This window comes from Psammomys obesus, unplaced genomic scaffold (genome assembly GCF_907164565.1).
Source record: "Psammomys obesus unplaced genomic scaffold, mPsaObe1.curated_primary_1811, whole genome shotgun sequence".
Lineage (NCBI taxonomy): Eukaryota > Metazoa > Chordata > Mammalia > Rodentia > Muridae > Psammomys > Psammomys obesus.
In genome coordinates this window covers 1-13,426 of record NW_026592630.1, presented here as the reverse complement: position 1 = coordinate 13,426, position 13,426 = coordinate 1, and positions in this window count along the sequence as shown.

Sequence of the window (13,426 nt, the reverse complement as noted above, 5' to 3'; positions counted from 1 at the left end):
TGAAGCTAATAGCGGCTTCTCCAACTTGAGAAGTGTTCAAATAAAGGCATGTTTGTTATCACGTACTTTGTGGGGGGGGGGGGATAATTATTAGGTCGAGGTCTTTCTGGCTCCTCTGACTGAATACAATCACTCCTTACCAAGGCCAAAAACAGTAACTGGAAGAAAATGATGAAAGACTGGCTAATTTATTGATTGGGTGGTTTGATTTCATGTTCAGACTTCTATTTCTAGATATCCGCTGTCATGTATGTAGCTCATTAGATTAACTTTGCTGTACAGAGAACCTTTTAACTTCATGTAGTCCCATTTCATTTGTCGGTTGCTGTATTTCCTAGGACCCTATTCAGAAGGTCCTTGCCAATTTTTGTTTCAGAGTTTCAGGTCTGACATTAAGGTCTTTGATCCGTCTGGAGTTGACTTTTGTGCAGGGTGAGAGAGATAAGGGGCCAATTTCATTATTCTACATATGGATATCCAGTTTTCCCAGCACCCTTTGTTGAAGATTGTGTGTTTTTAGCATCCTGTGACCAAGAATCTTAGCCAAACTATAATCTGAACTACTGGACATTCTAGTGTACTTGCTTGTAAAGTCCAATTAGATTCCTCCACCCTTGGCAGGGTCTCTCCATAGCCTTGGCTGTCCTGGAACTCACAATGTAGACCAGGCTGCCCTTGAACTCAATATCTGCCTTCCTCTACCTCCTAGAATGCTGGTATTAAAGGCATGCCACCATGTCCAGCCCAAACTCTTTAAGTACAATATATTCAGAGTATACTGGTCATTGCAGTGATTCTAATGATCCTGTTTTAAAAGTATCATTTAAAATAGTTTTACAAGCTGGGTGTGGTGGTGCACACCTGTAATCCCAGCACTCAGGGGGACAGAGGCAGGCAGATCTCTGTGAGTTCTTGGCCGGCCTGGTCTACAAAAGTCCGGGACAGCCAAGGCTACTCAAAGAAACCCTGCCTCGGAAAACCAAAAATAAATAAATAATAAATTTTGATAATAAATATTAATGAAGATGAATGGCAATAACAGAGGTTCAAAGTTAAATCCCTGCTAGGGAGGAGAAAGGAAATACTTGAGTTGAGGGCCTGAGGCTGTAGCTTAATTGGAAGAGTACTTACCTAGCATACACAAATCTCTGGATGAAGGCTCCAGCACCATAGAAAACTGGGTATGTTCTAGCTAAGCAGAAGGTATCCTGGGATACCTAAGACCCCACAATGCCTCAAATAAATTATTAGTGCTGAGAAAAGCTACAGTTCATGGTTAAAATGTACTTCTGTCATGAAGCTGCCATCATATCTATAGGTACACCAAGGATTGAGGAAAGTTGGCAGGAATTGAAGCAGAGGCCAACAACCAGGCTTAGCCCCCATGGCTTGCTCAGCCTGCTCTCTTAGACTACCTAGAACACCTGCCTTGGGGTGAGCCTGCCCCACTGTTGGCTCTCCCTCATCAATCATTATCAGGAGAATGCCCTTCGGACCTGTCCACAGGCAATCTGATGGAAGCATTTTCTCGGTTGAGATTCTTTTTACCCAGATAACTCTAGTTTCTCTCAAGTTCACAAACCAACCCTGACGCTTGTCTCAAAAAATAAGAAAGACTGTAATAGACAAAGATACCTGAAGCTGACCTTTGGCCTCCATCCATTTGTGCCCTTCTGAGTTCTCCCATGCACACATACACAATAAAAATTTAAATACAGAAAGCTGGAAAGAGTTTGATTGTTTTACTATAGGGTTTTATTTTTAAATTCCCAGGGTTCTGGGGCTGGAGAGCTGGCTCAGTGGTTAAGAGCACTGGTTGCTCTTCCAGAGGTTCAGAGTTTAATTCCCAGCAACCGCATGGTGGCTTACAACCATCCAGACTGGGATCCCATACCCTCTGGTGTGCAGATGTACAGGAAAGCAGAGCACTCATGAAATACCTAAAGAAATGTTATTAAAAAAGTTACATCTATAAAAAATCCTAGTGTTCTAAATAAGTATATACACATAAATAAAAGTGAAACTTAGAAAACAGCCTCTATTATTGTAGAGCCTAGCGTCTATTTAAACTGATGGCTTCAGCTAGCTGGGAAATAGAATACAACCTACTGATTGTGTGAGCTCCAGGGAGAAGGCTCTAAGGTAGAATGCCAGCACCATGTGGTGGTGTGGCTGTGTTTAAGTGGGTCTTATAAGGAGACACTCTCAGAAAACAATGGTTTCTTTGTAATAAATGAGAATATTAAAAGCCAAAAGTGTAGGATGTTTCATTGCTGGAAAGGTAGATTGCATCTAGTTTTAAAAAGAAGAGAAACCTGAGAGTAATGACCACCACAGCCTATGGATGGAGGAAAGATATGGCTGAAGAGACACCATCAAGTGAAGTAGATGCCCACCCAGAAACAATGGCTTTAATCTCTTATTTGCAGATTCTGGCAGAGACCAGGGAGAAGACCCTTAACCATCATCTTTTTTTCCTTTAACTTTGGTTTTTTTGGGGAACAGTCTCATTCCATACTCATGCTGGGTTAGAACTCATTATGTAGCCCAGGCTGACCTTGAACCCATGCCTCCTATCTCGGCCTAGCAAGTGTGTGGGTTACAGAGGTGAGCTGTCATGACTGATCCATGCTTCCTCCGTGTATTACGTTTCTGTCACCCGTGAAAGAAACATCGGAAACAAGGCAACTTAGTAAAGTGAGAATTCATTTGGGCTTGTGGTGCCAGAGGGTTAGAGTCCATAGTGGTAGGAACAGCATGGCAGATGGCAGCTTAGAATCTGCCTGTTGAGCTACAAACACAAGACAAGAGAAAACTGCAAGTAGGCAAGTCTTTTTATTCTTAAAGTCCAACCCACAGTGACACGCTTCGCCCAACATGACTGCACTGAACTGGCAGGTTATTCTTTAGTGACAGGGTCCTAAGTAGGAGATGACCATTAGATAAGAAGATAGACAGAAAGTATAGGGTCAGGAGGTCTCACACAAGCTCTGCCTTATGACAAGCAAGCTTATTAAAAAGTACAGCATCTTATATACAATTTCCAGGGGAAGAAATGGGACGCACGAGGTCAGCAGGAACTGTCACACAAAGGGACGAAGTCAACAGGAAGGTAAATCAAACAGTGTTACACAAGGGGAACATGGGGTATCTCAAGAACATGAGAGCCCAGAGTACACAGTGGCCTTGGACTGATAACCACAGCCCATAGCCCCAGATGGTGGGAAGAGTTGGGTTCTCAGGAGCTGAAGCCAAAGAGCCCTCCCACCCAAGGCCCTGACCCCAGGCCATTACTGGGTCTGCCAAGCATGTTCCTTCTCAGTAAGTCCACCAGAGCCTCAGGCAAAGACTCCTGAATCTGGCCCTCAACAGTGCACCACTTAAACCTCCCCCAATTGTGCCACCGTCGTAGGGTTTCTATTTTTGTGATTAAAACACCATGACCAAAAACAACTTGGAGGAGAAAAGTTTATTTAATAGTACAATTTGTAACCATTCAGGGAAGTCAGGGCAAGAATTCAAGGCAGAAACCTGAGGGTAGGAATTAATGCAGAGGCCACAGAAAGAGGCTGTTTGGTGCCTTGCTCCTCATGGCTTGCTCAGCCTGTTTTCTTGTAGCACCCAGCACCAGCTGCCAAGAGTGGTACCACTCACACTGAACTGGGCCCTCCCACATCAATCATCAATCAAGGACATGGACCACAGGCCAATCTGGTGAAGACATTCTCTCAATTGAAGTACCCAAAGGACTGGTTTGTCTCAATGTAATGTAAAACTAGTCAGCACAACCACCAACTGAGGACCAGTTGTTCACATGCCCAAGGCTATGGGGAGAGGGAGAATTTGTCATTCAAACCACCACACTCCTCTTATACACCTCAGGAAATCTCTACCAATCAGCAAGTGTTTCTTTGCTGTTCTATGGTGTGAGGAGTCTGCTGTGCTGTCCGTATAACAAAGCAGATGACTAGAGAATGTATGACCCATCAAAAAGAACTGACAGGAAGGTGTATGAAATGTGAACGCCTTGAGTGGGGTTACTTATTTGGGCTTTGAGAGTTTTCCCAGTGGATTTAAGCATCACTCTTGACAGAGGTGACTGACTTGTTAACACATTGTATGCCTATCTTCTTTCTGTCTCATTTCCCTGTTTTTTTTTTTCAAGCCTTTACTTATCAAATTAAGCTTTAGAACATCTTTAATCCCAGCAATTGGGAGGCAGAGGCAGGTCTCTAAGTTCAAGGACAGCCTGGTCTATAGAGTGAGTTCCAGGACAGCCAGTGCTACATAGAGAAACTCTGTCTCAAAAGACAAAAACCGACCGACCAACCAACCAACCAACCAACCAACCAAACCTCTTATATAACAGAATGTTTGGAGGCTGGGGATATTAGCCAGTTGGTAGGATGCTTGCCTATCATGCACAAAACCCAGATTAAATCAAAAGTATCACTTAACCCAAGTTGGTGCAAGCCTACAACCCCAGCACTTGCAGGTAGAGGAAGGAGGAGCGGAAGTCCAGTGTCATCCTGGCCTACACAATGAGTTCAAAGGCAGCCTGGACTTATATGATATCATGTTTTGTTTTTTTTTTTTAAGGTTTTTGTTTTTTGTTTTTTGGGGAGGTAGTGGGGGGGGGGGGGTGCAGAACCTGAACTAAAACAAAGACCCAAGACATGTGCTGCTATTATGTGACTCTTCCTGGAGAATTGTGAAAAAGAAAAAAATCTATTCATCCTAGAAAGGGGTGACCAAATAAATAAATGCATCCAAGTTAGCTTGGTAAACTTTGGGGTTATTTGCAAGAACAAAGTCGACTCAAAGGCAGTTGTACCACTGAAGGCCTGCCCTACCATTGTGATGACTCATGAACCCACTGGAGCTTACTGTTCAACTTACAGACAGCTACCAGAAGCCTCTTCTTCCCTAGCAATTGCTGGCTGCCCCTGTGAAGGGGCCTTGTGAGTCTTGGGCATTTTTGAGCCTCCTAGGTTTCATGAACTTCCTGCATCTTACAAGAGGAATGTTTCAATGCAGAGGAAGTAACTATCTAGTTGTTTCTATTAGAGCCTGCTCTTTGTAACATAGCTGAAGCCAGTTTATGTCCCTTTTTGTTTATAAGGTGAAATTAATTAAAAAATTTTTAACTTACTCCCTAGAAGTAGTTATTCATAGCTGACACTAGCAAATCCTGCCAGAGGGTCAAGTTAACCTTATATTTCACTATGACTCAGTGGTGTCCCAGCTCATGCTCGGTTATCTCCACACTTGGCTACACTTCAGTTGCACTCTGTGTTATCTCTTCCCTTGGCTGTACTCTTGTTGTGCTCTGGAAGACCCTAACCACCACCTCACTGACCTCACTTGGTAACAATCAACTTAAAGGTTAGCTGATAATACTTTGTCTAGTTGTGTTAAAATATAATACTGCCACCCACACCCCACCCTGCTTGTCTTCTGCACTTGCTTTTCCTATAAAAAAGGCTCTCCTAAAAGCAGACTGGCTCCCAAGTCCTTCCTTTATCTCTGATTGTGATTGGTTTTGGGATGCCTGTTCAATAAACCATCTACGTCTAACTGAGACCAGAGTCTGAGTGGTTTGTACAGCTGTTCTTGGGCTACAACCCTTCCATTTCCTGACATTGTGCTGAGCTGGAAAGAGGTTGCCAGCCAGGGATTTCAGTTATAAAGAGTGCAAATGTGGAAGGGGAACAGAAGAAAAAGGAAGACTCTTTCCTAGCAGGGACTTTGGTAATTAGAAATATGAATCCACTTTACATCTAAGTCAGTAGTTCTCAATCTTTCTAATGCTGTGACCCTTTAATACAGCTCCTCGTGTTATGCTGACCCCCCAACCATAAAATTGTTTCGTTGCTACTTCACAACTCTAATTTTGCTACTGTTATGAATCATAATGTAAACACCTGATATGTAAAAGTATCTTTTATTCTCCTGATGTAACTGTTGTCTCCAATGCTTATTATCTTTGTATGCTAATCTAGGTCTAGTCTAGGAAGCGTCTAGCCTCCGTACAATCCAATCTAGGTCTAGAATGTTTTCAGCCTCTGAGATCTACTGCTGAGTAAGCAAGCTCACCCTTTCTAGCCCTTTTGAACTCTGGTTGGCTGGTTCAAGTCAGCTGTTCTGTCTCAAATTCCTCTCCAAACTGACTGAAACTAGCTTCTCTCAGCTTCTGACTGAATTGCTTTGCTTGGCCTCAAACTAACTCTAGCCATCTATTCTAATTTTTTAACTCCTTTTCATTCTCTGGCTCATTCTGTTTTCACCTGTATTTAGTTTGTTCTCCCTTCAACCAGTCTCTGTAAAACTCTTCCAGTAAAACTGCCTCTGAATTTCACAAACTGAACTATCATGAACTCAACTCCCCTGCACTGCCTCTCAACTCACTGACTCAACCAAATTGCCTGAACAGCACCGATGAGAACTCAGAGATATGCATGCTTCTGTCTCCTAAGTGGTTGGATTAAAGGCATATACCACCACACCTGGACCTAAGCTTTTCTTTACCTGAAACATGCTCTATACCAGGCTGGCCTTAAACTCTGCTTGCTTCTGTCTCCTGGGATGCTGTATTTCAGCTAGATCACATAGACCTAGAAGGTCTTTGGATGTGGTGTCTTACCAGAGCAGCTATGTTCTGAATTAAATTCCTCTACACTAATATGCAGAATATTTGATATGTGACCCCTATGAAAAATATGTTTGACCCCCCCCCCAAAGGGGTCACAATCCACAGACTGAAAACCACTGATCTAAGTGAAGGTCATATGACTGAGTTAAGGCCAATAAAACACATATAAGAATCATGTTTATAATTTCTAACTCCATGAAAGCTCTTGTACCATCTCCCATGGTTTCCTTATTTTAGATATCCATTTAGATGTCAGCACACTGATGGTTCTTAAAAACTGCACATTAACAATGGGAGAGCTGACACTAGCGAGATGGCTTAATAGGTAAGGGCACTCATTGCCAAGCCTGACCCTAGACCTGTATATTGGAAGGAGAGAACCAACTCTCACATGCTGTCTACACACACACACACACACTTTTTTTTATATATACAAAGTAAGACTTCTGAGTCTAGATCTCTTGGACAATAGGCTTTCTGGAGGTGAGATAAAAGCCAGCATTTCCTCAGGAGCTTGTGAAACAGGTTCCCTGTAGGGTTAGGGTGTATTGTGTATTGTTCCTGGGACAAATGCCCAAGACCACAAAACATGTGTAAAAACCAGGAACTGCGGTAGCAGGTGCTCACTGTGACATACTGCTCATTGGATCTAGACACATTAATTAACCTCTCTCCTTCCCATTCTTCCTAAATGCAAAAGGAAAAACAATGCCAACTACTACACAAAGCTTATCACAAATTGACATTAGAGAAAACACTTAGCTAAGTGCCTGGGTACACAGTAGTGGCACAAGCCCAAATCTGCAGTTTCCCAAAGATAACCCTCAACACAAAGTCTTCAAAACTGTCCTCCTTTTAATCTTCTGGATTTTGGTTTGGTTTGATTTGGTTTGTGTTTGGTATTTGTGTTTGTTTGTTTGTTTGTTTGTTTGTTTGTTTGGAAAGTCTCATGTAGCCCAGGCTGGCCTTAAACTTACTATGTAGTCAAGGCTGCTTTTGAACTCCTGAATCTCTTGCCTCCCCAGGGCTGTAATTACAGACATTAGCCAAGACATCCAGTTTTTCTAACTTTCCATCTGGTGTCTGTCAGCCTGCGCCCACGAGGTGACTTTAGCACTTTGGATGTCCTTTCTTTGCTATATGAGTTTGTCCCTGGACATGAGGCATTCTCAGAGCACATTCCACTCATCAGCAGGTACTTTGACCCGTATGGATTTGGGATGTGTTAGCTTTAGATGGATCATTAACTCTAGGAGGGCCGGTCACCCCAGGACTCAGTGTGGTTTTTGCTCACAGGCCTACGGAACAGACTGCTCAACCTACTTACGGGACATTTATATGCATGTATTCCTCTGGTTGATAAGTGTTTGAGTCCTATATCAGGCATCATAATCAGACATCACAATCCCAATCCAGGGTTATTATTAGAATATTGAAGATTTTCTTTAAAGCAGGGTTAAGTCAGGAGAACTGAAAGTTCCAGGCAAGACCAAGTGCAGAGTAAGACCCTATCTCAAAAAATACAAAACAAAAAGAAACAACCAAAAACCTAGAGAAAGGGTAAAATTCAAAGATAGCCAAGAAAGCAAAAATTCGGGTGGTGGTGGAACATGCTTTTAATCCCAGCACTCGGAGGCAAAGGGCATCAGATTTTTTTAGTTCAAGGCCAGCCTGGTCTGCAGAGCTAGTTTCAGGACATCCAGGGCCACACAAAACCAAACCAAACCAAACCAAACCAAACCAAACCAAACCAAACCAAACCAAAACAAACCAAAACAAAACAAACCAAACCAAAACAAACCAAACCAAAACAAAACAAAAAAAAGACTTTTAAGCCAGGAGTGGTGGTGCACACCTTTAATACCAGCACTCAGGAGGCAGAGGCAGGTGGATCTCTGAGTTTGAGGCCAGCCAGATCTAGAAAGAGAGTCCAGGACAACCAGGGCTACACAGAGAAACCCTGTCTTGAAAAGAAAACAAGCAAACATACAAAGAAACAAAAAGCAGCAATCAATGAAATAACAGGAATGTACAGTACAGAAAAATCAACAAAGCCAAAGTTTGTGTGTGGAAGGATATTGTTAGAAGATCTATTTTATTTTTGTTTACACGTGAGTGCAGGGAACACCTGTGGAGGACAGCAGATAGATTGGAGTCTCTAGAACTGGAGCTCCAAGCAGTTGTGAGCTGTTTGATATGAGAGCTGAGAACCAAACCTGGGTCCTCAAAAGAGTAGTAAAGTACTCTTAACCACTGAGTCATCTGTCCAACCCCAGTTTGTGTGTTTTGCTAAATTAGAAAAATAGCTAAAACCCCGGCAACAGTAATCAAAGGAAAGGAGTAAACATAAGTTACCAGCGTCAACAATGGGAAAGGTATTATAGTAACGGTTTGTCACACATTCAAAAATCTTATTTGCCAGGTCTTGTGGCACAAACCTGTGAGCTCAAGTGCTCTGGGGGCTGAGGCTGGAGGATCATAAGTTCCAGGCCAGCCTGGGCAACTTAGTGAAACCCTGTGTTAAAACAAAAAGTGCTTTAAAAAGGGATGGGGGAACTAAAGGCATATCTCAGTGGCAGATCAAGTGCTGGGGAAGTACAGGGCCCTGGATCCAATCCCCAGTCCCTAAAACCAAATAACGGTCTCAAGATAATGTGAGTGACTTTCTTCAGTAGCTTTTTGTCGTTGTTGTTGCTTTTGAGAAAGGGTTTCTCTGTGTAGCCTTGGCTGTCCCGGATTAACTTAGTAGCCCAGGCTGGCCTCAAACTCACAGAGATCTGTTTGCCTCTGCCTCCCCGAGTGCTGGGATTACACTGTGCCCATCTCAGTAACTTTAAGATGGACATGATTTCTTGTGTGTATGTGTGATTTATGTATGTGCAGAGTGCATGTGTGTGTGCACATGAGTGAGAAACGTGTGTGTAGAGGTCAGAGATCAATGCTGGCTGTCTTTTTCAGTAACTCTCCACCTGTTTTTTTGTCTTTGTTTTTTTGTTGTTTTTTTTTTTTTGAGACAGTATCTCTCATTGGACTAGAGTTTCACTCATTCTGCTGTGCCAGGGATCTCTGCCTCCTCAGCTCTGGAATCACAGTCTCCACTTTGCCTGGGTTTATTTGTTTGTTTTTTTGTTGTTTTGTTTTTCAAGACAGTTTCTCTGTGAAGCTGTGGCTATCTTGACACACTGTAGACCAGGCTGCCCTTGAACTCAGAGATCTTCCTGCCAAGCGCCAGGAGTAAAGGTGTGTGCCACCATGCCCATCGGAAGAGAATTCTGTGCTTTTAAATCTCTGTTTCTAACTTTCCATGAGGTTGCAGGGAATCGAACTTGGGGCCCCTGAAAGAGCGGCCGGTGTTCTTAACTTCCGAGCCACCTCTCTAGCCCCTCTGCCTGGATTTTTAGGGAGTGTGCCAGGAATCTGAACTCAAGTCCTCGTGCTTGCACAAAAAGCACTAAACTAACCGAGCTATCGCCTTATACTCTAGATGAGTTTCTCCAGAGACAATACTTGGCTGGCTGACATGATGACTTAGCAGTTAACAATACTTGCAAAGGATTCAGGTTTTAGTGCCAGCATCCACAAAGTTCCTAATAGCCAGTAGTAACTCCAGTTCTAGGGGTAATGACCTCCACAAGCACACATTTTGGTGTATAGACATATGGACAGCAAAAACACTCATATACACAAAAATAAATAAAAGACAACACTCTCCTATACTCAGATTGAAATATTACAAAATGTGGATAATTTCTATAAACATGAAAACTTTTTTTTTTTTGAGACAAGGTTTCTCTGTGTGGCCCTGGTTGTCCTGGAACTAGCTCTGTAGACCAGGCTGGCCTCACAGAGATCTGCCTTCCTCTGCCTCCCGAGTGCTGAGATCCCAGGTGTGTACATGCCACCACTTGGCAATATAAAAACTTTAATCTTCTGGGTGTGGTGATGCATGTCCCTTATTTTAGCTGGTGAGAAGGTTGAGGCAGGAGGATTATGAATGTGAGGCCAGCTTGGGCTTCATAGTGAGATCATGTCTCAGAACAAAAGCAAAGCACTGAAAGATTATTCTTTAGTGCAGCTCTCTGCATGTATGAAGCCCTGTGTTTCATCCCCCAGTACCAGAGAGAGAAGGGGAGGAGTCTAGTGTGGTACTGAAAACCTTCCCACATGCTCTAACTCAAGGGATGTCATTGCTGATGTCTTACGTGCATTTAAGAAAGAAAGAAAAAAAAAAGATCCTCTTCCTCTGTGGTCTAGTAAGGTCACCCTGCCAGGAGGAGGTGATCAAAGAGCAGGCAACTGAGTTCATGGCAGAACTCCTGCTTCCCTTACTGCTCCCCTTACTCCCTTCATTCTGGAACCTCCATGGAGACTGAGCTGCCCATGGGCTACATCTGAGGACTAGGGGAGGGACATGGGGGGGGGGGGGAGAGGGAGGGTGGGACCTGGAGGAGATGAGGAAGGGGGCTACAGCTGGGATACAAAGTGAATAAATTGTAGATAATAATAATAATAATATTAATAATAACTTTTTTAAAGAAAGAAACCGAATGCTATTCTTAAATACCTTGTCCAGAGAATAAGAGGTAACATTTCTCAGCTCAAAGGTGATAAGGGCATTAGAATGAAGAAAAACCGTAACATTATTTTCCTCTTTTTTATTTTATATATTTTGGATATTAGCCCTCTGTTGGATGTAGGGTTGGTGAGGATCTTTTCCCATTCTGCAGGCTACCGCTTTGTCCTATTGACAACATCCTTTGCCTTGCAGAAGCTTTTCAGTTTCATGAGGTCCCATTTATTAATTGTTAACTATAGTGCCCGAGCTGTTGGTGTTCTGTTCAGAAAGCTGTCTCCTAGCGGTCCCCAGCAGCCTGGGTATCTGCTTGGCCAGATAAGGAACAGATGGAGGGTGGGGCAGTGGCGATCAGCCCGGACTGGGGCTGAAGAACTTTTCCCAGTAGGCAGATTCGTCAGTCAAACCTCTGCGTTCTGGGTGAAGTGCACCTAGGTGGGGGAGCAGGACCAGGACACCGTTGTCCCACAGCTGAGAATGAGGCTGGTCATCTGTGCCCTGCTAATTGCAGGGACCCTCGGTGAGTGTGGGGAGAGCCAGGCAGGGGGCTGGCCCTCCTGATTCTCTGGGGAAGGGACCAGGTGTCACTAGCTGGCCAGCCATCTCAGGGACCCAATTGCTGTGGTTGGACAGACTATGATCTCAGGAAAGAGCAATCACTCTGGATTGGAATCCACTTGCATGTACTGGAATCCACCGCTGTGCAACCTCCCAGCTGTACTTTGCCCTCTCTAAGCTCATTTCGTTGTGGGCAGTCTCTGACTTTTTTTTTTTTTTTTTAATTTTTCCAGACAGGAATTTTCTGTGTAGCCTGGCTGTCCTGGACTCACTTTGTAGACCAGGCTGGTCTTGAACTCACAGAGATCTGCCTGCCTCTGCCTCCCCAAGTACTGGGATTACATGGGAGCACCACAGTGCTCTTCTTTGTCTATGACTCTTTTGCCTGCTTTTGGGGCAATTTTCCTCTAACTAGGTCGCCTACTCTAGCCTTCATATGAGGGAAGGTACCTATTGCAACTTGATATGCCATGTCTGGTTGCTATCCCTGGGAGGCCTGCCCTTTTCTAAAGGGAAATGGAAGAGTGGATGGGGTCGGGAAGGACTGGGAGAAGAGGAGGGAGGGGAAACCGTGTTCTGCATGTAATACATCGAGAGAGGAAAAAACAAACAACTTGCTTTACTGGTTCAGCAAGTAAAGGCACTAATACCATGGCTGACAACATATGATCCCCAGGACTCATACGATAGAAGGAGGGAACCATCTCCTGAAAGTTGTCCTCTGACCTCCACGTGTGGCATCCACACAATATTAATTTTTTCAAAAAGTTGTGTTTACCGAACAAACACACAGTTGCCGTTAAAGAATGAGAGAGTGTGGCTAGAGGCAGAGCTCTGAGAACACAAATGCAGGAGGCCCCTTCTTGGGTTGGGAGAGTCGGCTCCTTCCTCCAGGGAAGGAGCCCCTCCCTGCCTCAACATGGCTGGATCCTCCTCCCCTTAGCTTTGTGTGGTCTGAGGCTGTGGTAAATAATATCTAGGGTGGGCATCTTACTTGAGGGGGAGATAACAAGAGCCAGGCAGGGAAGAGGGAGAGCAGCAATGGCAGGGATTGTGTGCCTGCCTCCTTTGCCCAGCATGGCCACCTGCAGCCACTCGGGATGCCGGTCACACTCAGAGTGCATCCGTCTAGTCTCTCTGGGCCTCACTCCTTCATGACCTTCCTTCAGGCCACCAGACCAGGCTGGAGTCTGGGACCCGTATCCCTCAAAACTCGGTGTTCCAGTCCAACAAGAACACTTGTGGTGGCAAATGACAAAACAAACAAATGAACAAAAACCCAGGCAAAGCAGTTTAAACAGAAAACACTTAACACAAGGGAACATATATCCTAAGCCTTACAAAAGCCAGGAGCCAATGAATGGCCTTTTCTGGGGGTCCGAGAATTTTCCACATTCAGAGAGTGAGCGGGAGGCCACCAGCAGCCCTCCTCTCAGCCTGAAATAGTTGCGGAGTGCTCAGACCACATCTTTGAGTTGGCCAGTTCTGGAAAGCTACTTACAGCCCACCTTGTCTGTTACCAGACTCCACTCACCCTTAGCTTGTTTGTACTCTTCCTTTCTTTCTTCCTTTCTTTCTTCCTTCCTTCCTTCCTTTCTTCCTTCCTTCCTTCCTTCCTTCCTTCCTTCCTTCCTTCCTTCCTT